The sequence below is a fragment of the Salminus brasiliensis genome, chromosome 9 (assembly GCF_030463535.1).
Source record: "Salminus brasiliensis chromosome 9, fSalBra1.hap2, whole genome shotgun sequence".
NCBI lineage: Eukaryota > Metazoa > Chordata > Actinopteri > Characiformes > Bryconidae > Salminus > Salminus brasiliensis.
In genome coordinates this window covers 10,867,308-10,894,983 of record NC_132886.1, presented here as the reverse complement: position 1 = coordinate 10,894,983, position 27,676 = coordinate 10,867,308, and the positions used below count along the sequence as shown (strand labels likewise).

General features: G+C 37.8%; 27 non-coding genes across 27 annotated transcripts; all 27 read right to left on the bottom strand.

Moving 5' to 3' along the window:
* Positions 1-1,035: 1,035 nt before the first annotated feature.
* On the bottom strand, positions 1,036-1,117 carry trnas-gcu (transfer RNA serine (anticodon GCU)). The gene has a single exon. It is a non-coding gene; the product is annotated as a tRNA-Ser (tRNA).
* A 766-nt stretch (positions 1,118-1,883) lies between these two features.
* On the bottom strand, positions 1,884-1,965 carry trnas-gcu (transfer RNA serine (anticodon GCU)). Its single transcript has one exon. It is a non-coding gene; the product is annotated as a tRNA-Ser (tRNA).
* Positions 1,966-3,059: 1,094 nt separating this feature from the next.
* Positions 3,060-3,141, bottom strand: trnas-gcu (transfer RNA serine (anticodon GCU)). Its single transcript has one exon. It is a non-coding gene; the product is annotated as a tRNA-Ser (tRNA).
* A 764-nt stretch (positions 3,142-3,905) lies between these two features.
* Positions 3,906-3,987, bottom strand: trnas-gcu (transfer RNA serine (anticodon GCU)). The gene has a single exon. It is a non-coding gene; the product is annotated as a tRNA-Ser (tRNA).
* A 1,078-nt stretch (positions 3,988-5,065) lies between these two features.
* On the bottom strand, positions 5,066-5,147 carry trnas-gcu (transfer RNA serine (anticodon GCU)). The gene has a single exon. It is a non-coding gene; the product is annotated as a tRNA-Ser (tRNA).
* Positions 5,148-5,913: 766 nt separating this feature from the next.
* trnas-gcu (transfer RNA serine (anticodon GCU)) lies at positions 5,914-5,995 on the bottom strand. The gene has a single exon. It is a non-coding gene; the product is annotated as a tRNA-Ser (tRNA).
* Positions 5,996-7,089: 1,094 nt separating this feature from the next.
* trnas-gcu (transfer RNA serine (anticodon GCU)) lies at positions 7,090-7,171 on the bottom strand. Its single transcript has one exon. It is a non-coding gene; the product is annotated as a tRNA-Ser (tRNA).
* A 764-nt stretch (positions 7,172-7,935) lies between these two features.
* On the bottom strand, positions 7,936-8,017 carry trnas-gcu (transfer RNA serine (anticodon GCU)). Its single transcript has one exon. It is a non-coding gene; the product is annotated as a tRNA-Ser (tRNA).
* A 1,078-nt stretch (positions 8,018-9,095) lies between these two features.
* trnas-gcu (transfer RNA serine (anticodon GCU)) lies at positions 9,096-9,177 on the bottom strand. The gene has a single exon. It is a non-coding gene; the product is annotated as a tRNA-Ser (tRNA).
* A 764-nt stretch (positions 9,178-9,941) lies between these two features.
* trnas-gcu (transfer RNA serine (anticodon GCU)) lies at positions 9,942-10,023 on the bottom strand. Its single transcript has one exon. It is a non-coding gene; the product is annotated as a tRNA-Ser (tRNA).
* A 1,078-nt stretch (positions 10,024-11,101) lies between these two features.
* On the bottom strand, positions 11,102-11,183 carry trnas-gcu (transfer RNA serine (anticodon GCU)). Its single transcript has one exon. It is a non-coding gene; the product is annotated as a tRNA-Ser (tRNA).
* Positions 11,184-11,947: 764 nt separating this feature from the next.
* Positions 11,948-12,029, bottom strand: trnas-gcu (transfer RNA serine (anticodon GCU)). Its single transcript has one exon. It is a non-coding gene; the product is annotated as a tRNA-Ser (tRNA).
* A 1,078-nt stretch (positions 12,030-13,107) lies between these two features.
* Positions 13,108-13,189, bottom strand: trnas-gcu (transfer RNA serine (anticodon GCU)). Its single transcript has one exon. It is a non-coding gene; the product is annotated as a tRNA-Ser (tRNA).
* A 764-nt stretch (positions 13,190-13,953) lies between these two features.
* On the bottom strand, positions 13,954-14,035 carry trnas-gcu (transfer RNA serine (anticodon GCU)). Its single transcript has one exon. It is a non-coding gene; the product is annotated as a tRNA-Ser (tRNA).
* A 1,078-nt stretch (positions 14,036-15,113) lies between these two features.
* Positions 15,114-15,195, bottom strand: trnas-gcu (transfer RNA serine (anticodon GCU)). The gene has a single exon. It is a non-coding gene; the product is annotated as a tRNA-Ser (tRNA).
* Positions 15,196-15,959: 764 nt separating this feature from the next.
* Positions 15,960-16,041, bottom strand: trnas-gcu (transfer RNA serine (anticodon GCU)). Its single transcript has one exon. It is a non-coding gene; the product is annotated as a tRNA-Ser (tRNA).
* A 1,078-nt stretch (positions 16,042-17,119) lies between these two features.
* Positions 17,120-17,201, bottom strand: trnas-gcu (transfer RNA serine (anticodon GCU)). Its single transcript has one exon. It is a non-coding gene; the product is annotated as a tRNA-Ser (tRNA).
* A 764-nt stretch (positions 17,202-17,965) lies between these two features.
* trnas-gcu (transfer RNA serine (anticodon GCU)) lies at positions 17,966-18,047 on the bottom strand. The gene has a single exon. It is a non-coding gene; the product is annotated as a tRNA-Ser (tRNA).
* A 1,078-nt stretch (positions 18,048-19,125) lies between these two features.
* On the bottom strand, positions 19,126-19,207 carry trnas-gcu (transfer RNA serine (anticodon GCU)). The gene has a single exon. It is a non-coding gene; the product is annotated as a tRNA-Ser (tRNA).
* Positions 19,208-19,973: 766 nt separating this feature from the next.
* Positions 19,974-20,055, bottom strand: trnas-gcu (transfer RNA serine (anticodon GCU)). The gene has a single exon. It is a non-coding gene; the product is annotated as a tRNA-Ser (tRNA).
* Positions 20,056-20,821: 766 nt separating this feature from the next.
* On the bottom strand, positions 20,822-20,903 carry trnas-gcu (transfer RNA serine (anticodon GCU)). Its single transcript has one exon. It is a non-coding gene; the product is annotated as a tRNA-Ser (tRNA).
* Positions 20,904-21,981: 1,078 nt separating this feature from the next.
* Positions 21,982-22,063, bottom strand: trnas-gcu (transfer RNA serine (anticodon GCU)). Its single transcript has one exon. It is a non-coding gene; the product is annotated as a tRNA-Ser (tRNA).
* A 764-nt stretch (positions 22,064-22,827) lies between these two features.
* On the bottom strand, positions 22,828-22,909 carry trnas-gcu (transfer RNA serine (anticodon GCU)). Its single transcript has one exon. It is a non-coding gene; the product is annotated as a tRNA-Ser (tRNA).
* Positions 22,910-23,987: 1,078 nt separating this feature from the next.
* trnas-gcu (transfer RNA serine (anticodon GCU)) lies at positions 23,988-24,069 on the bottom strand. The gene has a single exon. It is a non-coding gene; the product is annotated as a tRNA-Ser (tRNA).
* Positions 24,070-24,835: 766 nt separating this feature from the next.
* Positions 24,836-24,917, bottom strand: trnas-gcu (transfer RNA serine (anticodon GCU)). The gene has a single exon. It is a non-coding gene; the product is annotated as a tRNA-Ser (tRNA).
* Positions 24,918-25,995: 1,078 nt separating this feature from the next.
* Positions 25,996-26,077, bottom strand: trnas-gcu (transfer RNA serine (anticodon GCU)). Its single transcript has one exon. It is a non-coding gene; the product is annotated as a tRNA-Ser (tRNA).
* Positions 26,078-26,843: 766 nt separating this feature from the next.
* Positions 26,844-26,925, bottom strand: trnas-gcu (transfer RNA serine (anticodon GCU)). Its single transcript has one exon. It is a non-coding gene; the product is annotated as a tRNA-Ser (tRNA).
* Between the last annotated feature and the right edge of the window lie 751 nt (positions 26,926-27,676).

Below are 27,676 nucleotides of genomic sequence, written 5' to 3'. Positions count from 1 at the left end.
CACTCCCTTGCCTGACGCTTATTTATCTAACAGTAGCTCTACGTTCATTTTACGCTCCTAATTGCAACAAATCAATCAAAAATAGTACATTTGGGGATTTTTTTTATTTGACTTTATTCTTACAGAGATGTCTGAATATGATCAGTATTTTTCTTTAAATAGATAATATATAAGTTTTCCAAGAAACATGGTCAAACGTCGAGAGTAGTGTGCACACGAGGTGTTCTGCTATTTCAGTATGTTTAAATGATTAGTAGCAACAATAGTGTCTTTACAAACAAGGTAGGTCAAGAAATGCTTGCAGCAAATGATGAATGACATATCAGAATGAATGGACAGTGTTTATTTCTGGTGCAGTATTGAAATAGAATTGATCGTGATTATATCATGGAGGAGAGCTTTGGTTTATATTTTTACACTTTAAAGCGGTAGAATTAAAATATATTTCTTTAAAACAGCTCACCTCACAAAGACCTTTTGGAAAAAAACATGTTTTACTGCAAGTCTTAAGTCCTGTAGACCTCCAACCCTAAAAAAACGTTTCAACTAAACAAGTGCTTCCGAAACAGGCAATTAGATGGGCCAGGTGACATCAATTAGAGGTCTGCTAGAATGTATATCTTTGGGTTCAGGTTTGGTAGTCATTGCTGCGTGAGCTTTAACTGCCGTGACGCTAACTGGATCGTCGTAGATATGTATCTCACTAAATAAAAATGGACTCCATGTTGCAAACCAGCCTACATTCCCCCTGATTTGCCTGATGCAAGCAATACGCTTTGTCCAGGGCTGTCGCTAAGCCAGTTTTATGGGGCGTTAGCCTTCCACGAAGGTCAAACCTTTTACAAAATTAACAAAAAGTATTTTGCAATAACTTATGGATACACCTCAATGGTGTAATTGAGAACTGCCAGTGTTCTCTTATGTCGGCTTTCACAGCCATCGCCATTTCCCAGTTTCTCTACCACGATGCGCAAATGGATTTTCCCTGAATGGTATATTAACCCAGAATTGATAGAGCCTCAAAATAGCGTCTGCCGACGAGGATGGGATTCGAACCCACGCGTGCAGAGCACAATGGATTAGCAGTCCAACGCCTTAACCACTCGGCCACCTCGTCTCCCTTTTCTACCTTTTACAGTATATTTGAGGAGACGTCAAGAAGTACTCTTTGAAGAACGCATACTACATGTGAGCTAATGTTTAAAACCGTGTTAAGACCTTGTTGCCTCTGCTGTAATTTAACCACATCTGCCAGACTGCTGCTGCATTTGGCACAAAATCGTATAGTATCTGGGGTGTCGCAAATATATGTGATATATTTCACATACTGAAAATATTAGGTAGGCTACTTTGGACACATTAAAATGCCAAATGTACGGTAGAGGGGGAAAACTTACATTTCAGTGAATGTCTATGTAGAAAGCTTTTCTTCTGATAAGTGTCAATTTGTCTTAATTATCAATTTTTGACAAAATATAACAGTCATAAAATATAACTGTCAAATTTAAATAATGTCAAAAAGTAAAAAATGTCAACAATGGCACTTTACTACCCAAACCTTTCTCACGTAATACAAGGTTACATAAAAAACTTCAAAAAGACTGAAAATAAAACAGAGAGCCCCTCAAAGAAAGTTCACATATTCAGTTGAGTCTTATATAAATATGCTAAGTAATCTTCGCATTTTGTCATTTTTTTCATTCATAGAAATGTTGGAAAGATAAGGAGAATTATTAGGTGTAAAAGCTGTCTTCAAGGCATTGAAAATTTCGAAGCTTTAACAAGAACGTCAAATCATATATTCTGCATTTCTTTTGCAATGAGCGATCTTCAATTGAGTATGGAAATTACCAGGATTGTTCGGACCCTAAAACTACACAAGTCGACGAGGATGGGATTCGAACCCACGCGTGCAGAGCACAATGGATTAGCAGTCCATCGCCTTAACCACTCGGCCACCTCGTCAGTACGTCCATGAAACCATGATGGTGTGAGGGTAATCCTGCAATTACACGTCTTGGAGACACTCCCTTGCCTGACGCTTATTTATCTAACAGTAGCTCTACGTTCATTTTACGCTCCTAATTGCAACAAATCAATCAAAAATAGTACATTTGGGGATTTTTTTTATTTGACTTTATTCTTACAGAGATGTCTGAATATGATCAGTATTTGTCTTTAAATAGATAATATATAAGTTTTCCAAGAAACATGGTCAAACGTCGAGAGTAGTGTGCACACGAGGTGTTCTGCTATTTCAGTATGTTTAAATGATTAGTAGCAACAATAGTGTCTTTACAAACAAGGTAGGTCAAGAAATGCTTGCAGCAAATGATGAATGACATATCAGAATGAATGGACAGTGTTTATTTCTGGTGCAGTATTGAAATAGAATTGATCGTGATTATATCATGGAGGAGAGCTTTGGTTTATATTTTTACACTTTAAAGCGGTAGAATTAAAATATATTTCTTTAAAACAGCTCACCTCACAAAGACCTTTTGGAAAAAAACATGTTTTACTGCAAGTCTTAAGTCCTGTAGACCTCCAACCCTAAAAAAACGTTTCAACTAAACAAGTGCTTCCGAAACAGGCAATTAGATGGGCCAGGTGACATCAATTAGAGGTCTGCTAGAATGTATATCTTTGGGTTCATGTTTGGTAGTCATTGCTGCGTGAGCTTTAACTGCCGTGACGCTAACTGGATCGTCGTAGATATGTATCTCACTAAATAAAAATGGACTCCATGTTGCAAACCAGCCTACATTCCCCCTGATTTGCCTGATGCAAGCAATACGCTTTGTCCAGGGCTGTCGCTAAGCCAGTTTTATGGGGCGTTAGCCTTCCACGAAGGTCAAACCTTTTACAAAATTAACAAAAAGTATTTTGCAATAACTTATGGATACACCTCAATGGTGTAATTGAGAACTGCCAGTGTTCTCTTATGTCGGCTTTCACAGCCATCGCCATTTCCCAGTTTCTCTACGACGATGCGCAAATGGATTTTCCCTGAATGGTATATTGACACAGGATTGATAGAGCCTCAAAATAGCATCTGTCGACGAGGATGGGATTCGAACCCACGCGTGCAGAGCACAATGGATTAGCAGTCCATCGCCTTAACCACTCGGCCACCTCGTCTCCCTTTTCTACCTTTTACAGTATATTTGAGGAGACGTCAAGAAGTACTCTTTGAAGAACGCATACTACATGCGAGCTAATGTTTAAAACCGTGTTAAGACCTTGTTGCCTCTGCTGTAATTTAACCACATCTGCCAGACTGCTGCTGCATTTGGCACAAAATCGTATAGTATCTGGGGTGTCGCAAATATATGTGATATATTTCACATACTGAAAATATTAGGTAGGCTACTTTGGACACATTAAAATGCCAAATGTACAGTAGAGGGGGAAAACTTACATTTCAGTGAATGTCTATGTAGAAAGCTTTTCTTCTGATAAGTGTCAATTTGTCTTAATTATCAATTTTTGACAAAATAACAGTCATAAAATATAACTGTCAAATTTAAATAATGTCAAAAAGTAAAAAATGTCAACAATGACACTTTACTACCCAAACCTTTCTCACGTAATACAAGGTTACATAAAAAACTTGAAAAAGACTGAAAATAAAAAAGAGAGCCCCTCAAAGAAAGTTCACATATTCAGTTTAGTCTTATATAAATATGCTAAGTAATCTTCGCATTTTGTCATTTTTTTCATTCATAGAAATGTTGGAAAGATAAGGAGAATTATTAGGTTTAAAAGCTGTCTTCAAGGCATTGAAAATTTCGAAGCTTTAACAAGAACGTCAAATCATATATTCTGCATTTCTTTTGCAATGAGCGATCTTCAATTGAGTATGGAAATTACCAGGATTGTTCGGACCCTAAAACTACACAAGTCGACGAGGATGGGATTCGAACCCACGCGTGCAGAGCACAATGGATTAGCAGTCCATCGCCTTAACCACTCGGCCACCTCGTCAGTACGTCCATGAAACCATGATGGTGTGAGGGTAATCATGCAATTACACGTCTCGGAGACACTCCCTTGCCTGACGCTTATTTATCCAACAGTAGCTCTACGTTCATTTTACGCTCCTAATTGCAACAAATCAATCAAAAATAGTACATTTTGGGATTTTTTTATTTGACTTTATTCTTACAGAGATGTCTGAATATGATCAGTATTTTTCTTTAAATAGATAATATATAAGTTTTCCAAGAAACATGGTCAAACGTCGAGAGTAGTGTGCACACGAGGTGTTCTGCTATTTCAGTATGTTTAAATGATTAGTAGCAACAATAGTGTCTTTACAAACAAGGTAGGTCAAGAAATGCTTGCAGCAAATGATGAATGACATATCAGAATGAATGGACAGTGTTTATTTCTGGTGCAGTATTGAAATAGAATAGATCGTGATTATATCATGGAGGAGAGCTTTGGTTTATATTTTTACACTTTAAAGCGGTAGAATTAAAATATATTTCTTTAAAACAGCTCACCTCACAAAGACCTTTTTTACTGCAAGTCTTAAGTCCTGTAGACCTCCAACCCTAAAAAAACGTTTCAACTAAACAAGTGCTTCCGAAACAGGCAATTAGATGGGCCAGGTGACATCAATTAGAGGTCTGCTAGAATGTATATCTTTGGGTTCAGGTTTGGTAGTCATTGCTGCGTGAGCTTTAACTGCCGTGACGCTAACTGGATCGTCGTAGATATGTATCTCACTAAATAAAAATGGACTCCATGTTGCAAACCAGCCTACATTCCCCCTGATTTGCCTGATGCAAGCAATACGCTTTGTCCAGGGCTGTCGCTAAGCCAGTTTTATGGGGCGTTAGCCTTCCACGAAGGTCAAACCTTTTACAAAATTAACAAAAAGTATTTTGCAATAACTTATGGATACACCTCAATGGTGTAATTGAGAACTGCCAGTGTTCTCTTATGTCGGCTTTCACAGCCATCGCCATTTCCCAGTTTCTCTACGACGATGCGCAAATGGATTTTCCCTGAATGGTATATTAACCCAGAATTGATAGAGCCTCAAAATAGCGTCTGCCGACGAGGATGGGATTCGAACCCACGCGTGCAGAGCACAATGGATTAGCAGTCCAACGCCTTAACCACTCGGCCACCTCGTCTCCCTTTTCTACCTTTTACAGTATATTTGAGGAGACGTCAAGAAGTACTCTTTGAAGAACGCATACTACATGTGAGCTAATGTTTAAAACCGTGTTAAGACCTTGTTGCCTCTGCTGTAATTTAACCACATCTGCCAGACTGCTGCTGCATTTGGCACAAAATCGTATAGTATCTGGGGTGTCGCAAATATATGTGATATATTTCACATACTGAAAATATTAGGTAGGCTACTTTGGACACATTAAAATGCCAAATGTACGGTAGAGGGGGAAAACTTACATTTCAGTGAATGTCTATGTAGAAAGCTTTTCTTCTGATAAGTGTCAATTTGTCTTAATTATCAATTTTTGACAAAATATAACAGTCATAAAATATAACTGTCAAATTTAAATAATGTCAAAAAGTAAAAAATGTCAACAATGGCACTTTACTACCCAAACCTTTCTCACGTAATACAAGGTTACATAAAAAACTTCAAAAAGACTGAAAATAAAACAGAGAGCCCCTCAAAGAAAGTTCACATATTCAGTTGAGTCTTATATAAATATGCTAAGTAATCTTCGCATTTTGTCATTTTTTTCATTCATAGAAATGTTGGAAAGATAAGGAGAATTATTAGGTGTAAAAGCTGTCTTCAAGGCATTGAAAATTTCGAAGCTTTAACAAGAACGTCAAATCATATATTCTGCATTTCTTTTGCAATGAGCGATCTTCAATTGAGTATGGAAATTACCAGGATTGTTCGGACCCTAAAACTACACAAGTCGACGAGGATGGGATTCGAACCCACGCGTGCAGAGCACAATGGATTAGCAGTCCATCGCCTTAACCACTCGGCCACCTCGTCAGTACGTCCATGAAACCATGATGGTGTGAGGGTAATCCTTCAATTACACGTCTTGGAGACACTCCCTTGCCTGACGCTTATTTATCTAACAGTAGCTCTACGTTCATTTTACGCTCCTAATTGCAACAAATCAATCAAAAATAGTACATTTGGGGATTTTTTTTATTTGACTTTATTCTTACAGAGATGTCTGAATATGATCAGTATTTGTCTTTAAATAGATAATATATAAGTTTTCCAAGAAACATGGTCAAACGTCGAGAGTAGTGTGCACACGAGGTGTTCTGCTATTTCAGTATGTTTAAATGATTAGTAGCAACAATAGTGTCTTTACAAACAAGGTAGGTCAAGAAATGCTTGCAGCAAATGATGAATGACATATCAGAATGAATGGACAGTGTTTATTTCTGGTGCAGTATTGAAATAGAATTGATCGTGATTATATCATGGAGGAGAGCTTTGGTTTATATTTTTACACTTTAAAGCGGTAGAATTAAAATATATTTCTTTAAAACAGCTCACCTCACAAAGACCTTTTGGAAAAAAACATGTTTTACTGCAAGTCTTAAGTCCTGTAGACCTCCAACCCTAAAAAAACGTTTCAACTAAACAAGTGCTTCCGAAACAGGCAATTAGATGGGCCAGGTGACATCAATTAGAGGTCTGCTAGAATGTATATCTTTGGGTTCATGTTTGGTAGTCATTGCTGCGTGAGCTTTAACTGCCGTGACGCTAACTGGATCGTCGTAGATATGTATCTCACTAAATAAAAATGGACTCCATGTTGCAAACCAGCCTACATTCCCCCTGATTTGCCTGATGCAAGCAATACGCTTTGTCCAGGGCTGTCGCTAAGCCAGTTTTATGGGGCGTTAGCCTTCCACGAAGGTCAAACCTTTTACAAAATTAACAAAAAGTATTTTGCAATAACTTATGGATACACCTCAATGGTGTAATTGAGAACTGCCAGTGTTCTCTTATGTCGGCTTTCACAGCCATCGCCATTTCCCAGTTTCTCTACGACGATGCGCAAATGGATTTTCCCTGAATGGTATATTGACACAGGATTGATAGAGCCTCAAAATAGCATCTGTCGACGAGGATGGGATTCGAACCCACGCGTGCAGAGCACAATGGATTAGCAGTCCATCGCCTTAACCACTCGGCCACCTCGTCTCCCTTTTCTACCTTTTACAGTATATTTGAGGAGACGTCAAGAAGTACTCTTTGAAGAACGCATACTACATGCGAGCTAATGTTTAAAACCGTGTTAAGACCTTGTTGCCTCTGCTGTAATTTAACCACATCTGCCAGACTGCTGCTGCATTTGGCACAAAATCGTATAGTATCTGGGGTGTCGCAAATATATGTGATATATTTCACATACTGAAAATATTAGGTAGGCTACTTTGGACACATTAAAATGCCAAATGTACAGTAGAGGGGGAAAACTTACATTTCAGTGAATGTCTATGTAGAAAGCTTTTCTTCTGATAAGTGTCAATTTGTCTTAATTATCAATTTTTGACAAAATAACAGTCATAAAATATAACTGTCAAATTTAAATAATCTCAAAAAGTAAAAAATGTCAACAATGACACTTTACTACCCAAACCTTTCTCACGTAATACAAGGTTACATAAAAAACTTCAAAAAGACTGAAAATAAAACAGAGAGCCCCTCAAAGAAAGTTCACATATTCAGTTGAGTCTTATATAAATATGCTAAGTAATCTTTGCATTTTGTCATTTTTTTCATTCATAGAAATGTTGGAAAGATAAGGAGAATTATTAGGTGTAAAAGCTGTCTTCAAGGCATTGAAAATTTCGAAGCTTTAACAAGAACGTCAAATCATATATTCTGCATTTCTTTTGCAATGAGCGATCTTCAATTGAGTATGGAAATTACCAGGATTGTTCGGACCCTAAAACTACACAAGTCGACGAGGATGGGATTCGAACCCACGCGTGCAGAGCACAATGGATTAGCAGTCCATCGCCTTAACCACTCGGCCACCTCGTCAGTACGTCCATGAAACCATGATGGTGTGAGGGTAATCATGCAATTACACGTCTTGGAGACACTCCCTTGCCTGACGCTTATTTATCCAACAGTAGCTCTACGTTCATTTTACGCTCCTAATTGCAACAAATCAATCAAAAATAGTACATTTTGGGATTTTTTTATTTGACTTTATTCTTACAGAGATGTCTGAATATGATCAGTATTTTTCTTTAAATAGATAATATATAAGTTTTCCAAGAAACATGGTCAAACGTCGAGAGTAGTGTGCACACGAGGTGTTCTGCTATTTCAGTATGTTTAAATGATTAGTAGCAACAATAGTGTCTTTACAAACAAGGTAGGTCAAGAAATGCTTGCAGCAAATGATGAATGACATATCAGAATGAATGGACAGTGTTTATTTCTGGTGCAGTATTGAAATAGAATAGATCGTGATTATATCATGGAGGAGAGCTTTGGTTTATATTTTTACACTTTAAAGCGGTAGAATTAAAATATATTTCTTTAAAACAGCTCACCTCACAAAGACCTTTTTTACTGCAAGTCTTAAGTCCTGTAGACCTCCAACCCTAAAAAAACGTTTCAACTAAACAAGTGCTTCCGAAACAGGCAATTAGATGGGCCAGGTGACATCAATTAGAGGTCTGCTAGAACGTATATCTTTGGGTTCATGGTTGGTAGTCATTGCTGCGTGAGCTTTAACTGCCGTGACGCTAACTGGATCGTCGTAGATATCTATCTCACTAAATAAAAATGGACTTCATGTTGCAAACCAGCCTACATTTCCCCTGATTTGCCTGATGCAAGCAATACGCTTTGTCCAGGGCTGTCGCTAAGCCAGTTTTATGGGGCGTTAGCCTTCCACGAAGGTCAAACCTCTTACAAAATTAACAAAAAGTATTTTGCAATAACTTATGGCTACACCTCAATGGTGTAATTGAGAACTGCCAGTGTTCTCTTATGTCGGCTTTCACAGCCATGGCCATTTCCCAGTTTCTCTACGACGATGTGCAAATGGATTTTCCCTGAATGGTATATTGACACAGGATTGATAGAGCCTCAAAATAGCGTCTGCCGACGAGGATGGGATTCGAACCCACGCGTGCAGAGCACAATGGATTAGCAGTCCATCGCCTTAACCACTCGGCCACCTCGTCTCCCTTTTCTACCTTTTACAGTATATTTGAGGAGACGTCAAGAAGTACTCTTTGAAGAACGCTTACTACATGTGAGCTAATGTTTAAAACCGTGTTAAGACCTTGTTGCCTCTGCTGTAATTTAACCACATCTGCCAGACTGCTGCTGCATTTGGCACAAAATCGTATAGTATCTGGGGTGTCGCAAATATATGTGATATATTTCACATACTGAAAATATTAGGTAGGCTACTTTGGACACATTAAAATGCCAAATGTACAGTAGAGGGGGAAAACTTACATTTCAGTGAATGTCTATGTAGAAAGCTTTTCTTCTGATAAGTGTCAATTTGTCTTAATTATCAATTTTTGACAAAATAACAGTCATAAAATATAACTGTCAAATTTAAATAATGTCAAAAAGTAAAAAATGTCAACAATGACACTTTACTACCCAAACGTTTCTCACGTAATACAAGGTTACATAAAAAACTTCAAAAAGACTGAAAATACAAAAGAGAGCCCCTCAAAGAAAGTTCACATATTCAGTTGAGTCTTATATAAATATGCTAAGTAATCTTTGCATTTTGTCATTTTTTTCATTCATAGAAATGTTGGAAAGATAAGGAGAATTATTAGGTGTAAAAGCTGTCTTCAAGGCATTGAAAATTTCGAAGCTTTAACAAGAACGTCAAATCATATATTCTGCATTTCTTTTGCAATGAGCGATCTTCAATTGAGTATGGAAATTACCAGGATTGTTCGGACCCTAAAACTACACAAGTCGACGAGGATGGGATTCGAACCCACGCGTGCAGAGCACAATGGATTAGCAGTCCATCGCCTTAACCACTCGGCCACCTCGTCAGTACGTCCATGAAACCATGATGGTGTGAGGGTAATCATGCAATTACACGTCTCGGAGACACTCCCTTGCCTGACGCTTATTTATCCAACAGTAGCTCTACGTTCATTTTACGCTCCTAATTGCAACAAATCAATCAAAAATAGTACATTTTGGGATTTTTTTATTTGACTTTATTCTTACAGAGATGTCTGAATATGATCAGTATTTTTCTTTAAATAGATAATATATAAGTTTTCCAAGAAACATGGTCAAACGTCGAGAGTAGTGTGCACACGAGGTGTTCTTCTATTTCAGTATGTTTAAATGATTAGTAGCAACAATAGTGTCTTTACAAACAAGGTAGGTCAAGAAATGCTTGCAGCAAATGATGAATGACATATCAGAATGAATGGACAGTGTTTATTTCTGGTGCAGTATTGAAATAGAATAGATCGTGATTATATCATGGAGGAGAGCTTTGGTTTATATTTTTACACTTTAAAGCGGTTAAATTAAAATATATTTCTTTAAAACAGCTCACCTCACAAAGACCTTTTTTACTGCAAGTCTTAAGTCCTGTAGACCTCCAACCCTAAAAAAACGTTTCAACTAAACAAGTGCTTCCGAAACAGGCAATTAGATGGGCCAGGTGACATCAATTAGAGGTCTGCTAGAACGTATATCTTTGGGTTCATGTTTGGTAGTCATTGCTGCGTGAGCTTTAACTGCCGTGACGCTAACTGGATCGTCGTAGATATGTATCTCACTAAATAAAAATGGACTCCATGTTGCAAACCAGCCTACATTTCCCCTGATTTGCCTGATGCAAGCAATACGCTTTGTCCAGGGCTGTCGCTAAGCCAGTTTTATGGGGCGTTAGCCTTCCACGAAGGTCAAACCTCTTACAAAATTAACAAAAAGTATTTTGCAATAACTTATGGCTACACCTCAATGGTGTAATTGAGAACTGCCAGTGTTCTCTTATGTCGGCTTTCACAGCCATGGCCATTTCCCAGTTTCTCTACGACGATGCGCAAATGGATTTTCCCTGAATGGTATATTGACACAGGATTGATAGAGCCTCAAAATAGCATCTGTCGACGAGGATGGGATTCGAACCCACGCGTGCAGAGCACAATGGATTAGCAGTCCATCGCCTTAACCACTCGGCCACCTCGTCTCCCTTTTCTACCTTTTACAGTATATTTGAGGAGACGTCAAGAAGTACTCTTTGAAGAACGCATACTACATGCGAGCTAATGTTTAAAACCGTGTTAAGACCTTGTTGCCTCTGCTGTAATTTAACCACATCTGCCAGACTGCTGCTGCATTTGGCACAAAATCGTATAGTATCTGGGGTGTCGCAAATATATGTGATATATTTCACATACTGAAAATATTAGGTAGGCTACTTTGGACACATTAAAATGCCAAATGTACAGTAGAGGGGGAAAACTTACATTTCAGTGAATGTCTATGTAGAAAGCTTTTCTTCTGATAAGTGTCAATTTGTCTTAATTATCAATTTTTGACAAAATAACAGTCATAAAATATAACTGTCAAATTTAAATAATGTCAAAAAGTAAAAAATGTCAACAATGACACTTTACTACCCAAACCTTTCTCACGTAATACAAGGTTACATAAAAAACTTCAAAAAGACTGAAAATAAAACAGAGAGCCCCTCAAAGAAAGTTCACATATTCAGTTGAGTCTTATATAAATATGCTAAGTAATCTTTGCATTTTGTCATTTTTTTCATTCATAGAAATGTTGGAAAGATAAGGAGAATTATTAGGTGTAAAAGCTGTCTTCAAGGCATTGAACATTTCGAAGCTTTAACAAGAACGTCAAATCATATATTGTGCATTTCTTTTGCAATGAGCGATCTTCAATTGAGTATGGAAATTACCAGGATTGTTCGGACCCTAAAACTACACAAGTCGACGAGGATGGGATTCGAACCCACGCGTGCAGAGCACAATGGATTAGCAGTCCATCGCCTTAACCACTCGGCCACCTCGTCAGTACGTCCATGAAACCATGATGGTGTGAGGGTAATCATGCAATTACACGTCTTGGAGACACTCCCTTGCCTGACGCTTATTTATCAACAGTAGCTCTACGTTCATTTTACGCTCCTAATTGCAACAAATCAATCAAAAATAGTACATTTTGGGATTTTTTTTATTTGACTTTATTCTTACAGAGATGTCTGAATATGATCAGTATTTTTCTTTAAATAGATAATATATAAGTTTTCCAAGAAACATGGTCAAACGTCGAGAGTAGTGTGCACACGAGGTGTTCTGCTATTTCAGTATGTTTAAATGATTAGTAGCAACAATAGTGTCTTTACAAACAAGGTAGGTCAAGAAATGCTTGCAGCAAATGATGAATGACATATCAGAATGAATGGACAGTGTTTATTTCTGGTGCAGTATTGAAATAGAATAGATCGTGATTATATCATGGAGGAGAGCTTTGGTTTATATTTTTACACTTTAAAGCGGTAGAATTAAAATATATTTCTTTAAAACAGCTCACCTCACAAAGACCTTTTTTACTGCAAGTCTTAAGTCCTGTAGACCTCCAACCCTAAAAAAACGTTTCAACTAAACAAGTGCTTCCGAAACAGGCAATTAGATGGGCCAGGTGACATCAATTAGAGGTCTGCTAGAACGTATATCTTTGGGTTCATGGTTGGTAGTCATTGCTGCGTGAGCTTTAACTGCCGTGACGCTAACTGGATCGTCGTAGATATCTATCTCACTAAATAAAAATGGACTCCATGTTGCAAACCAGCCTACATTTCCCCTGATTTGCCTGATGCAAGCAATACGCTTTGTCCAGGGCTGTCGCTAAGCCAGTTTTATGGGGCGTTAGCCTTCCACGAAGGTCAAACCTCTTACAAAATTAACAAAAAGTATTTTGCAATAACTTATGGCTACACCTCAATGGTGTAATTGAGAACTGCCAGTGTTCTCTTATGTCGGCTTTCACAGCCATGGCCATTTCCCAGTTTCTCTACGACGATGTGCAAATGGATTTTCCCTGAATGGTATATTGACACAGGATTGATAGAGCCTCAAAATAGCGTCTGCCGACGAGGATGGGATTCGAACCCACGCGTGCAGAGCACAATGGATTAGCAGTCCATCGCCTTAACCACTCGGCCACCTCGTCTCCCTTTTCTACCTTTTACAGTATATTTGAGGAGACGTCAAGAAGTACTCTTTGAAGAACGCTTACTACATGTGAGCTAATGTTTAAAACCGTGTTAAGACCTTGTTGCCTCTGCTGTAATTTAACCACATCTGCCAGACTGCTGCTGCATTTGGCACAAAATCGTATAGTATCTGGGGTGTCGCAAATATATGTGATATATTTCACATACTGAAAATATTAGGTAGGCTACTTTGGACACATTAAAATGCCAAATGTACAGTAGAGGGGGAAAACTTACATTTCAGTGAATGTCTATGTAGAAAGCTTTTCTTCTGATAAGTGTCAATTTGTCTTAATTATCAATTTTTGACAAAATAACAGTCATAAAATATAACTGTCAAATTTAAATAATGTCAAAAAGTAAAAAATGTCAACAATGACACTTTACTACCCAAACCTTTCTCACGTAATACAAGGTTACATAAAAAACTTCAAAAAGACTGAAAATACAAAAGAGAGCCCCTCAAAGAAAGTTCACATATTCAGTTGAGTCTTATATAAATATGCTAAGTAATCTTCGCATTTTGTCATTTTTTTCATTCATAGAAATGTTGGAAAGATAAGGAGAATTATTAGGTGTAAAAGCTGTCTTCAAGGCATTGAAAATTTCGAAGCTTTAACAAGAACGTCAAATCATATATTCTGCATTTCTTTTGCAATGAGCGATCTTCAATTGAGTATGGAAATTACCAGGATTGTTCGGACCCTAAAACTACACAAGTCGACGAGGATGGGATTCGAACCCACGCGTGCAGAGCACAATGGATTAGCAGTCCATCGCCTTAACCACTCGGCCACCTCGTCAGTACGTCCATGAAACCATGATGGTGTGAGGGTAATCATGCAATTACACGTCTCGGAGACACTCCCTTGCCTGACGCTTATTTATCCAACAGTAGCTCTACGTTCATTTTACGCTCCTAATTGCAACAAATCAATCAAAAATAGTACATTTTGGGATTTTTTTATTTGACTTTATTCTTACAGAGATGTCTGAATATGATCAGTATTTTTCTTTAAATAGATAATATATAAGTTTTCCAAGAAACATGGTCAAACGTCGAGAGTAGTGTGCACACGAGGTGTTCTTCTATTTCAGTATGTTTAAATGATTAGTAGCAACAATAGTGTCTTTACAAACAAGGTAGGTCAAGAAATGCTTGCAGCAAATGATGAATGACATATCAGAATGAATGGACAGTGTTTATTTCTGGTGCAGTATTGAAATAGAATAGATCGTGATTATATCATGGAGGAGAGCTTTGGTTTATATTTTTACACTTTAAAGCGGTAGAATTAAAATATATTTCTTTAAAACAGCTCACCTCACAAAGACCTTTTTTACTGCAAGTCTTAAGTCCTGTAGACCTCCAACCCTAAAAAAACGTTTCAACTAAACAAGTGCTTCCGAAACAGGCAATTAGATGGGCCAGGTGACATCAATTAGAGGTCTGCTAGAACGTATATCTTTGGGTTCATGTTTGGTAGTCATTGCTGCGTGAGCTTTAACTGCCGTGACGCTAACTGGATCGTCGTAGATATGTATCTCACTAAATAAAAATGGACTCCATGTTGCAAACCAGCCTACATTTCCCCTGATTTGCCTGATGCAAGCAATACGCTTTGTCCAGGGCTGTCGCTAAGCCAGTTTTATGGGGCGTTAGCCTTCCACGAAGGTCAAACCTCTTACAAAATTAACAAAAAGTATTTTGCAATAACTTATGGCTACACCTCAATGGTGTAATTGAGAACTGCCAGTGTTCTCTTATGTCGGCTTTCACAGCCATGGCCATTTCCCAGTTTCTCTACGACGATGCGCAAATGGATTTTCCCTGAATGGTATATTGACACAGGATTGATAGAGCCTCAAAATAGCATCTGTCGACGAGGATGGGATTCGAACCCACGCGTGCAGAGCACAATGGATTAGCAGTCCATCGCCTTAACCACTCGGCCACCTCGTCTCCCTTTTCTACCTTTTACAGTATATTTGAGGAGACGTCAAGAAGTACTCTTTGAAGAACGCATACTACATGCGAGCTAATGTTTAAAACCGTGTTAAGACCTTGTTGCCTCTGCTGTAATTTAACCACATCTGCCAGACTGCTGCTGCATTTGGCACAAAATCGTATAGTATCTGGGGTGTCGCAAATATATGTGATATATTTCACATACTGAAAATATTAGGTAGGCTACTTTGGACACATTAAAATGCCAAATGTACAGTAGAGGGGGAAAACTTACATTTCAGTGAATGTCTATGTAGAAAGCTTTTCTTCTGATAAGTGTCAATTTGTCTTAATTATCAATTTTTGACAAAATAACAGTCATAAAATATAACTGTCAAATTTAAATAATGTCAAAAAGTAAAAAATGTCAACAATGACACTTTACTACCCAAACCTTTCTCACGTAATACAAGGTTACATAAAAAACTTCAAAAAGACTGAAAATAAAACAGAGAGCCCCTCAAAGAAAGTTCACATATTCAGTTGAGTCTTATATAAATATGCTAAGTAATCTTTGCATTTTGTCATTTTTTTCATTCATAGAAATGTTGGAAAGATAAGGAGAATTATTAGGTGTAAAAGCTGTCTTCAAGGCATTGAAAATTTCGAAGCTTTAACAAGAACGTCAAATCATATATTGTGCATTTCTTTTGCAATGAGCGATCTTCAATTGAGTATGGAAATTACCAGGATTGTTCGGACCCTAAAACTACACAAGTCGACGAGGATGGGATTCGAACCCACGCGTGCAGAGCACAATGGATTAGCAGTCCATCGCCTTAACCACTCGGCCACCTCGTCAGTACGTCCATGAAACCATGATGGTGTGAGGGTAATCATGCAATTACACGTCTTGGAGACACTCCCTTGCCTGACGCTTATTTATCCAACAGTAGCTCTACGTTCATTTTACGCTCCTAATTGCAACAAATCAATCAAAAATAGTACATTTTGGGATTTTTTTATTTGACTTTATTCTTACAGAGATGTCTGAATATGATCAGTATTTTTCTTTAAATAGATAATATATAAGTTTTCCAAGAAACATGGTCAAACGTCGAGAGTAGTGTGCACACGAGGTGTTCTGCTATTTCAGTATGTTTAAATGATTAGTAGCAACAATAGTGTCTTTACAAACAAGGTAGGTCAAGAAATGCTTGCAGCAAATGATGAATGACATATCAGAATGAATGGACAGTGTTTATTTCTGGTGCAGTATTGAAATAGAATAGATCGTGATTATATCATGGAGGAGAGCTTTGGTTTATATTTTTACACTTTAAAGCGGTAGAATTAAAATATATTTCTTTAAAACAGCTCACCTCACAAAGACCTTTTTTACTGCAAGTCTTAAGTCCTGTAGACCTCCAACCCTAAAAAAACGTTTCAACTAAACAAGTGCTTCCGAAACAGGCAATTAGATGGGCCAGGTGACATCAATTAGAGGTCTGCTAGAACGTATATCTTTGGGTTCATGGTTGGTAGTCATTGCTGCGTGAGCTTTAACTGCCGTGACGCTAACTGGATCGTCGTAGATATCTATCTCACTAAATAAAAATGGACTCCATGTTGCAAACCAGCCTACATTTCCCCTGATTTGCCTGATGCAAGCAATACGCTTTGTCCAGGGCTGTCGCTAAGCCAGTTTTATGGGGCGTTAGCCTTCCACGAAGGTCAAACCTCTTACAAAATTAACAAAAAGTATTTTGCAATAACTTATGGCTACACCTCAATGGTGTAATTGAGAACTGCCAGTGTTCTCTTATGTCGGCTTTCACAGCCATGGCCATTTCCCAGTTTCTCTACGACGATGTGCAAATGGATTTTCCCTGAATGGTATATTGACACAGGATTGATAGAGCCTCAAAATAGCGTCTGCCGACGAGGATGGGATTCGAACCCACGCGTGCAGAGCACAATGGATTAGCAGTCCATCGCCTTAACCACTCGGCCACCTCGTCTCCCTTTTCTACCTTTTACAGTATATTTGAGGAGACGTCAAGAAGTACTCTTTGAAGAACGCTTACTACATGTGAGCTAATGTTTAAAACCGTGTTAAGACCTTGTTGCCTCTGCTGTAATTTAACCACATCTGCCAGACTGCTGCTGCATTTGGCACAAAATCGTATAGTATCTGGGGTGTCGCAAATATATGTGATATATTTCACATACTGAAAATATTAGGTAGGCTACTTTGGACACATTAAAATGCCAAATGTACAGTAGAGGGGGAAAACTTACATTTCAGTGAATGTCTATGTAGAAAGCTTTTCTTCTGATAAGTGTCAATTTGTCTTAATTATCAATTTTTGACAAAATAACAGTCATAAAATATAACTGTCAAATTTAAATAATGTCAAAAAGTAAAAAATGTCAACAATGACACTTTACTACCCAAACCTTTCTCACGTAATACAAGGTTACATAAAAAACTTCAAAAAGACTGAAAATACAAAAGAGAGCCCCTCAAAGAAAGTTCACATATTCAGTTGAGTCTTATATAAATATGCTAAGTAATCTTCGCATTTTGTCATTTTTTTCATTCATAGAAATGTTGGAAAGATAAGGAGAATTATTAGGTGTAAAAGCTGTCTTCAAGGCATTGAAAATTTCGAAGCTTTAACAAGAACGTCAAATCATATATTCTGCATTTCTTTTGCAATGAGCGATCTTCAATTGAGTATGGAAATTACCAGGATTGTTCGGACCCTAAAACTACACAAGTCGACGAGGATGGGATTCGAACCCACGCGTGCAGAGCACAATGGATTAGCAGTCCATCGCCTTAACCACTCGGCCACCTCGTCAGTACGTCCATGAAACCATGATGGTGTGAGGGTAATCATGCAATTACACGTCTCGGAGACACTCCCTTGCCTGACGCTTATTTATCCAACAGTAGCTCTACGTTCATTTTACGCTCCTAATTGCAACAAATCAATCAAAAATAGTACATTTTGGGATTTTTTTATTTGACTTTATTCTTACAGAGATGTCTGAATATGATCAGTATTTTTCTTTAAATAGATAATATATAAGTTTTCCAAGAAACATGGTCAAACGTCGAGAGTAGTGTGCACACGAGGTGTTCTTCTATTTCAGTATGTTTAAATGATTAGTAGCAACAATAGTGTCTTTACAAACAAGGTAGGTCAAGAAATGCTTGCAGCAAATGATGAATGACATATCAGAATGAATGGACAGTGTTTATTTCTGGTGCAGTATTGAAATAGAATAGATCGTGATTATATCATGGAGGAGAGCTTTGGTTTATATTTTTACACTTTAAAGCGGTAGAATTAAAATATATTTCTTTAAAACAGCTCACCTCACAAAGACCTTTTTTACTGCAAGTCTTAAGTCCTGTAGACCTCCAACCCTAAAAAAACGTTTCAACTAAACAAGTGCTTCCGAAACAGGCAATTAGATGGGCCAGGTGACATCAATTAGAGGTCTGCTAGAACGTATATCTTTGGGTTCATGTTTGGTAGTCATTGCTGCGTGAGCTTTAACTGCCGTGACGCTAACTGGATCGTCGTAGATATGTATCTCACTAAATAAAAATGGACTCCATGTTGCAAACCAGCCTACATTTCCCCTGATTTGCCTGATGCAAGCAATACGCTTTGTCCAGGGCTGTCGCTAAGCCAGTTTTATGGGGCGTTAGCCTTCCACGAAGGTCAAACCTCTTACAAAATTAACAAAAAGTATTTTGCAATAACTTATGGCTACACCTCAATGGTGTAATTGAGAACTGCCAGTGTTCTCTTATGTCGGCTTTCACAGCCATGGCCATTTCCCAGTTTCTCTACGACGATGCGCAAATGGATTTTCCCTGAATGGTATATTGACACAGGATTGATAGAGCCTCAAAATAGCATCTGTCGACGAGGATGGGATTCGAACCCACGCGTGCAGAGCACAATGGATTAGCAGTCCATCGCCTTAACCACTCGGCCACCTCGTCTCCCTTTTCTACCTTTTACAGTATATTTGAGGAGACGTCAAGAAGTACTCTTTGAAGAACGCATACTACATGCGAGCTAATGTTTAAAACCGTGTTAAGACCTTGTTGCCTCTGCTGTAATTTAACCACATCTGCCAGACTGCTGCTGCATTTGGCACAAAATCGTATAGTATCTGGGGTGTCGCAAATATATGTGATATATTTCACATACTGAAAATATTAGGTAGGCTACTTTGGACACATTAAAATGCCAAATGTACAGTAGAGGGGGAAAACTTACATTTCAGTGAATGTCTATGTAGAAAGCTTTTCTTCTGATAAGTGTCAATTTGTCTTAATTATCAATTTTTGACAAAATATAACAGTCATAAAATATAACTGTCAAATTTAAATAATGTCAAAAAGTAAAAAATGTCAACAATGACACTTTACTACCCAAACCTTTCTCATGTAATACAAGGTTACATAAAAAACTTCAAAAAGACTGAAAATAAAAAAGAGAGCCCCTCAAAGAAAGTTCACATATTCAGTTGAGTCTTATATAAATATGCTAAGTAATCTTCGCATTTTGTCATTTTTTTCATTCATAGAAATGTTGGAAAGATAAGGAGAATTATTAGGTGTAAAAGATGTCTTCAAGGCATTGAAAATTTCGAAGCTTTAACAAGAACGTCAAATCATATATTCTGCATTTCTTTTGCAATGAGCGATCTTCAATTGAGTATGGAAATTACCAGGATTGTTCGGACCCTAAAACTACACAAGTCGACGAGGATGGGATTCGAACCCACGCGTGCAGAGCACAATGGATTAGCAGTCCATCGCCTTAACCACTCGGCCACCTCGTCTCCCTTTTCTACCTTTTACAGTATATTTGAGGAGACGTCAAGAAGTACTCTTTGAAGAACGCATACTACATGCGAGCTAATGTTTAAAACCGTGTTAAGACCTTGTTGCCTCTGCTGTAATTTAACCACATCTGCCAGACTGCTGCTGCATTTGGCACAAAATCGTATAGTATCTGGGGTGTCGCAAATATATGTGATATATTTCACATACTGAAAATATTAGGTAGGCTACTTTGGACACATTAAAATGCCAAATGTACAGTAGAGGGGGAAAACTTACATTTCAGTGAATGTCTATGTAGAAAGCTTTTCTTCTGATAAGTGTCAATTTGTCTTAATTATCAATTTTTGACAAAATATAACAGTCATAAAATATAACTGTCAAATTTAAATAATGTCAAAAAGTAAAAAATGTCAACAATGACACTTTACTACCCAAACCTTTCTCATGTAATACAAGGTTACATAAAAAACTTCAAAAAGACTGAAAATAAAAAAGAGAGCCCCTCAAAGAAAGTTCACATATTCAGTTGAGTCTTATATAAATATGCTAAGTAATCTTCGCATTTTGTCATTTTTTTCATTCATAGAAATGTTGGAAAGATAAGGAGAATTATTAGGTGTAAAAGATGTCTTCAAGGCATTGAAAATTTCGAAGCTTTAACAAGAACGTCAAATCATATATTCTGCATTTCTTTTGCAATGAGCGATCTTCAATTGAGTATGGAAATTACCAGGATTGTTCGGACCCTAAAACTACACAAGTCGACGAGGGTGGGATTCGAACCCACGCGTGCAGAGCACAATGGATTAGCAGTCCATCGCCTTAACCACTCGGCCACCTCGTCAGTACGTCCATGAAACCATGATGGTGTGAGGGTAATCATGCAATTACACGTCTTGGAGACACTCCCTTGCCTGACGCTTATTTATCCAACAGTAGCTCTACGTTCATTTTACGCTCCTAATTGCAACAAATCAATCAAAAATAGTACATTTTGGGATTTTTTTATTTGACTTTATTCTTACAGAGATGTCTGAATATGATCAGTATTTTTCTTTAAATAGATAATATATAAGTTTTCCAAGAAACATGGTCAAACGTCGAGAGTAGTGTGCACACGAGGTGTTCTGCTATTTCAGTATGTTTAAATGATTAGTAGCAACAATAGTGTCTTTACAAACAAGGTAGGTCAAGAAATGCTTGCAGCAAATGATGAATGACATATCAGAATGAATGGACAGTGTTTATTTCTGGTGCAGTATTGAAATAGAATAGATCGTGATTATATCATGGAGGAGAGCTTTGGTTTATATTTTTACACTTTAAAGCGGTAGAATTAAAATATATTTCTTTAAAACAGCTCACCTCACAAAGACCTTTTTTACTGCAAGTCTTAAGTCCTGTAGACCTCCAACCCTAAAAAAACGTTTCAACTAAACAAGTGCTTCCGAAACAGGCAATTAGATGGGCCAGGTGACATCAATTAGAGGTCTGCTAGAACGTATATCTTTGGGTTCATGTTTGGTAGTCATTGCTGCGTGAGCTTTAACTGCCGTGACGCTAACTGGATCGTCGTAGATATCTATCTCACTAAATAAAAATGGACTCCATGTTGCAAACCAGCCTACATTTCCCCTGATTTGCCTGATGCAAGCAATACGCTTTGTCCAGGGCTGTCGCTAAGCCAGTTTTATGGGGCGTTAGCCTTCCACGAAGGTCAAACCTCTTACAAAATTAACAAAAAGTATTTTGCAATAACTTATGGCTACACCTCAATGGTGTAATTGAGAACTGCCAGTGTTCTCTTATGTCGGCTTTCACAGCCATCGCCATTTCCCAGTTTCTCTACGACGATGCGCAAATGGATTTTCCCTGAATGGTATATTGACACAGGATTGATAGAGCCTCAAAATAGCGTCTGCCGACGAGGATGGGATTCGAACCCACGCGTGCAGAGCACAATGGATTAGCAGTCCATCGCCTTAACCACTCGGCCACCTCGTCTCCCTTTTCTACCTTTTACAGTATATTTGAGGAGACGTCAAGAAGTACTCTTTGAAGAACGCTTACTACATGTGAGCTAATGTTTAAAACCGTGTTAAGACCTTGTTGCCTCTGCTGTAATTTAACCACATCTGCCAGACTGCTGCTGCATTTGGCACAAAATCGTATAGTATCTGGGGTGTCGCAAATATATGTGATATATTTCACATACTGAAAATATTAGGTAGGCTACTTTGGACACATTAAAATGCCAAATGTACAGTAGAGGGGGAAAACTTACATTTCAGTGAATGTCTATGTAGAAAGCTTTTCTTCTGATAAGTGTCAATTTGTCTTAATTATCAATTTTTGACAAAATAACAGTCATAAAATATAACTGTCAAATTTAAATAATGTCAAAAAGTAAAAAATGTCAACAATGACACTTTACTACCCAAACCTTTCTCACGTAATACAAGGTTACATAAAAAACTTGAAAAAGACTGAAAATACAAAAGAGAGCCCCTCAAAGAAAGTTCACATATTCAGTTGAGTCTTATATAAATATGCTAAGTAATCTTCGCATTTTGTCATTTTTTTCATTCATAGAAATGTTGGAAAGATAAGGAGAATTATTAGGTGTAAAAGCTGTCTTCAAGGCATTGAAAATTTCGAAGCTTTAACAAGAACGTCAAATCATATATTCTGCATTTCTTTTGCAATGAGCGATCTTCAATTGAGTATGGAAATTACCAGGATTGTTCGGACCCTAAAACTACACAAGTCGACGAGGATGGGATTCGAACCCACGCGTGCAGAGCACAATGGATTAGCAGTCCATCGCCTTAACCACTCGGCCACCTCGTCAGTACGTCCATGAAACCATGATGGTGTGAGGGTAATCATGCAATTACACGTCTCGGAGACACTCCCTTGCCTGACGCTTATTTATCCAACAGTAGCTCTACGTTCATTTTACGCTCCTAATTGCAACAAATCAATCAAAAATAGTACATTTTGGGATTTTTTTATTTGACTTTATTCTTACAGAGATGTCTGAATATGATCAGTATTTTTCTTTAAATAGATAATATATAAGTTTTCCAAGAAACATGGTCAAACGTCGAGAGTAGTGTGCACACGAGGTGTTCTTCTATTTCAGTATGTTTAAATGATTAGTAGCAACAATAGTGTCTTTACAAACAAGGTAGGTCAAGAAATGCTTGCAGCAAATGATGAATGACATATCAGAATGAATGGACAGTGTTTATTTCTGGTGCAGTATTGAAATAGAATAGATCGTGATTATATCATGGAGGAGAGCTTTGGTTTATATTTTTACACTTTAAAGCGGTAGAATTAAAATATATTTCTTTAAAACAGCTCACCTCACAAAGACCTTTTTTACTGCAAGTCTTAAGTCCTGTAGACCTCCAACCCTAAAAAAACGTTTCAACTAAACAAGTGCTTCCGAAACAGGCAATTAGATGGGCCAGGTGACATCAATTAGAGGTCTGCTAGAACGTATATCTTTGGGTTCATGTTTGGTAGTCATTGCTGCGTGAGCTTTAACTGCCGTGACGCTAACTGGATCGTCGTAGATATGTATCTCACTAAATAAAAATGGACTCCATGTTGCAAACCAGCCTACATTTCCCCTGATTTGCCTGATGCAAGCAATACGCTTTGTCCAGGGCTGTCGCTAAGCCAGTTTTATGGGGCGTTAGCCTTCCACGAAGGTCAAACCTCTTACAAAATTAACAAAAAGTATTTTGCAATAACTTATGGCTACACCTCAATGGTGTAATTGAGAACTGCCAGTGTTCTCTTATGTCGGCTTTCACAGCCATGGCCATTTCCCAGTTTCTCTACGACGATGCGCAAATGGATTTTCCCTGAATGGTATATTGACACAGGATTGATAGAGCCTCAAAATAGCATCTGTCGACGAGGATGGGATTCGAACCCACGCGTGCAGAGCACAATGGATTAGCAGTCCATCGCCTTAACCACTCGGCCACCTCGTCTCCCTTTTCTACCTTTTACAGTATATTTGAGGAGACGTCAAGAAGTACTCTTTGAAGAACGCTTACTACATGCGAGCTAATGTTTAAAACCGTGTTAAGACCTTGTTGCCTCTGCTGTAATTTAACCACATCTGCCAGACTGCTGCTGCATTTGGCACAAAATCGTATAGTATCTGGGGTGTCGCAAATATATGTGATATATTTCACATACTGAAAATATTAGGTAGGCTACTTTGGACACATTAAAATGCCAAATGTACAGTAGAGGGGGAAAACTTACATTTCAGTGAATGTCTATGTAGAAAGCTTTTCTTCTGATAAGTGTCAATTTGTCTTAATTATCAATTTTTGACAAAATATAACAGTCATAAAATATAACTGTCAAATTTAAATAATGTCAAAAAGTAAAAAATGTCAACAATGACACTTTACTACCCAAACCTTTCTCATGTAATACAAGGTTACATAAAAAACTTCAAAAAGACTGAAAATAAAAAAGAGAGCCCCTCAAAGAAAGTTCACATATTCAGTTGAGTCTTATATAAATATGCTAAGTAATCTTCGCATTTTGTCATTTTTTTCATTCATAGAAATGTTGGAAAGATAAGGAGAATTATTAGGTGTAAAAGATGTCTTCAAGGCATTGAAAATTTCGAAGCTTTAACAAGAACGTCAAATCATATATTCTGCATTTCTTTTGCAATGAGCGATCTTCAATTGAGTATGGAAATTACCAGGATTGTTCGGACCCTAAAACTACACAAGTCGACGAGGGTGGGATTCGAACCCACGCGTGCAGAGCACAATGGATTAGCAGTCCATCGCCTTAACCACTCGGCCACCTCGTCAGTACGTCCATGAAACCATGATGGTGTGAGGGTAATCATGCAATTACACGTCTTGGAGACACTCCCTTGCCTGACGCTTATTTATCCAACAGTAGCTCTACGTTCATTTTACGCTCCTAATTGCAACAAATCAATCAAAAATAGTACATTTTGGGATTTTTTTATTTGACTTTATTCTTACAGAGATGTCTGAATATGATCAGTATTTTTCTTTAAATAGATAATATATAAGTTTTCCAAGAAACATGGTCAAACGTCGAGAGTAGTGTGCACACGAGGTGTTCTGCTATTTCAGTATGTTTAAATGATTAGTAGCAACAATAGTGTCTTTACAAACAAGGTAGGTCAAGAAATGCTTGCAGCAAATGATGAATGACATATCAGAATGAATGGACAGTGTTTATTTCTGGTGCAGTATTGAAATAGAATAGATCGTGATTATATCATGGAGGAGAGCTTTGGTTTATATTTTTACACTTTAAAGCGGTAGAATTAAAATATATTTCTTTAAAACAGCTCACCTCACAAAGACCTTTTTTACTGCAAGTCTTAAGTCCTGTAGACCTCCAACCCTAAAAAAACGTTTCAACTAAACAAGTGCTTCCGAAACAGGCAATTAGATGGGCCAGGTGACATCAATTAGAGGTCTGCTAGAACGTATATCTTTGGGTTCATGTTTGGTAGTCATTGCTGCGTGAGCTTTAACTGCCGTGACGCTAACTGGATCGTCGTAGATATCTATCTCACTAAATAAAAATGGACTCCATGTTGCAAACCAGCCTACATTTCCCCTGATTTGCCTGATGCAAGCAATACGCTTTGTCCAGGGCTGTCGCTAAGCCAGTTTTATGGGGCGTTAGCCTTCCACGAAGGTCAAACCTCTTACAAAATTAACAAAAAGTATTTTGCAATAACTTATGGCTACACCTCAATGGTGTAATTGAGAACTGCCAGTGTTCTCTTATGTCGGCTTTCACAGCCATCGCCATTTCCCAGTTTCTCTACGACGATGCGCAAATGGATTTTCCCTGAATGGTATATTGACACAGGATTGATAGAGCCTCAAAATAGCGTCTGCCGACGAGGATGGGATTCGAACCCACGCGTGCAGAGCACAATGGATTAGCAGTCCATCGCCTTAACCACTCGGCCACCTCGTCTCCCTTTTCTACCTTTTACAGTATATTTGAGGAGACGTCAAGAAGTACTCTTTGAAGAACGCTTACTACATGTGAGCTAATGTTTAAAACCGTGTTAAGACCTTGTTGCCTCTGCTGTAATTTAACCACATCTGCCAGACTGCTGCTGCATTTGGCACAAAATCGTATAGTATCTGGGGTGTCGCAAATATATGTGATATATTTCACATACTGAAAATATTAGGTAGGCTACTTTGGACACATTAAAATGCCAAATGTACAGTAGAGGGGGAAAACTTACATTTCAGTGAATGTCTATGTAGAAAGCTTTTCTTCTGATAAGTGTCAATTTGTCTTAATTATCAATTTTTGACAAAATATAACAGTCATAAAATATAACTGTCAAATTTAAATAATGTCAAAAAGTAAAAAATGTCAACAATGACACTTTACTACCCAAACCTTTCTCATGTAATACAAGGTTACATAAAAAACTTCAAAAAGACTGAAAATAAAAAAGAGAGCCCCTCAAAGAAAGTTCACATATTCAGTTGAGTCTTATATAAATATGCTAAGTAATCTTCGCATTTTGTCATTTTTTTCATTCATAGAAATGTTGGAAAGATAAGGAGAATTATTAGGTGTAAAAGATGTCTTCAAGGCATTGAAAATTTCGAAGCTTTAACAAGAACGTCAAATCATATATTCTGCATTTCTTTTGCAATGAGCGATCTTCAATTGAGTACGGAAATTACCAGGATTGTTCGGACCCTAAAACTACACAAGTCGACGAGGGTGGGATTCGAACCCACGCGTGCAGAGCACAATGGATTAGCAGTCCATCGCCTTAACCACTCGGCCACCTCGTCAGTACGTCCATGAAACCATGATGGTGTGAGGGTAATCATGCAATTACACGTCTTGGAGACACTCCCTTGCCTGACGCTTATTTATCCAACAGTAGCTCTACGTTCATTTTACGCTCCTAATTGCAACAAATCAATCAAAAATAGTACATTTGGGGATTTTTTTATTTGACTTTATTCTTACAGAGATGTCTGAATATGATCAGTATTTTTCTTTAAATAGATAATATATAAGTTTTCCAAGAAACATGGTCAAACGTCGAGAGTAGTGCGCACACGAGGTGTTCTGCTATTTCAGTATGTTTAAATGATTAGTAGCAACAATAGTGTCTTTACAAACAAGGTAGGTCAAGAAATGCTTGCAGCAAATGATGAATGACATATCAGAATGAATGGACAGTGTTTATTTCTGGTGCAGTATTGAAATAGAATAGATCGTGATTATATCATGGAGGAGAGCTTTGGTTTATATTTTTACACTTTAAAGCGGTAGAATTAAAATATATTTCTTTAAAACAGCTCACCTCACAAAGACCTTTTTTACTGCAAGTCTTAAGTCCTGTAGACCTCCAACCCTAAAAAAACGTTTCAACTAAACAAGTGCTTCCGAAACAGGCAATTAGATGGGCCAGGTGACATCAATTAGAGGTCTGCTAGAACGTATATCTTTGGGTTCATGTTTGGTAGTCATTGCTGCGTGAGCTTTAACTGCCGTGACGCTAACTGGATCGTCGTAGATATCTATCTCACTAAA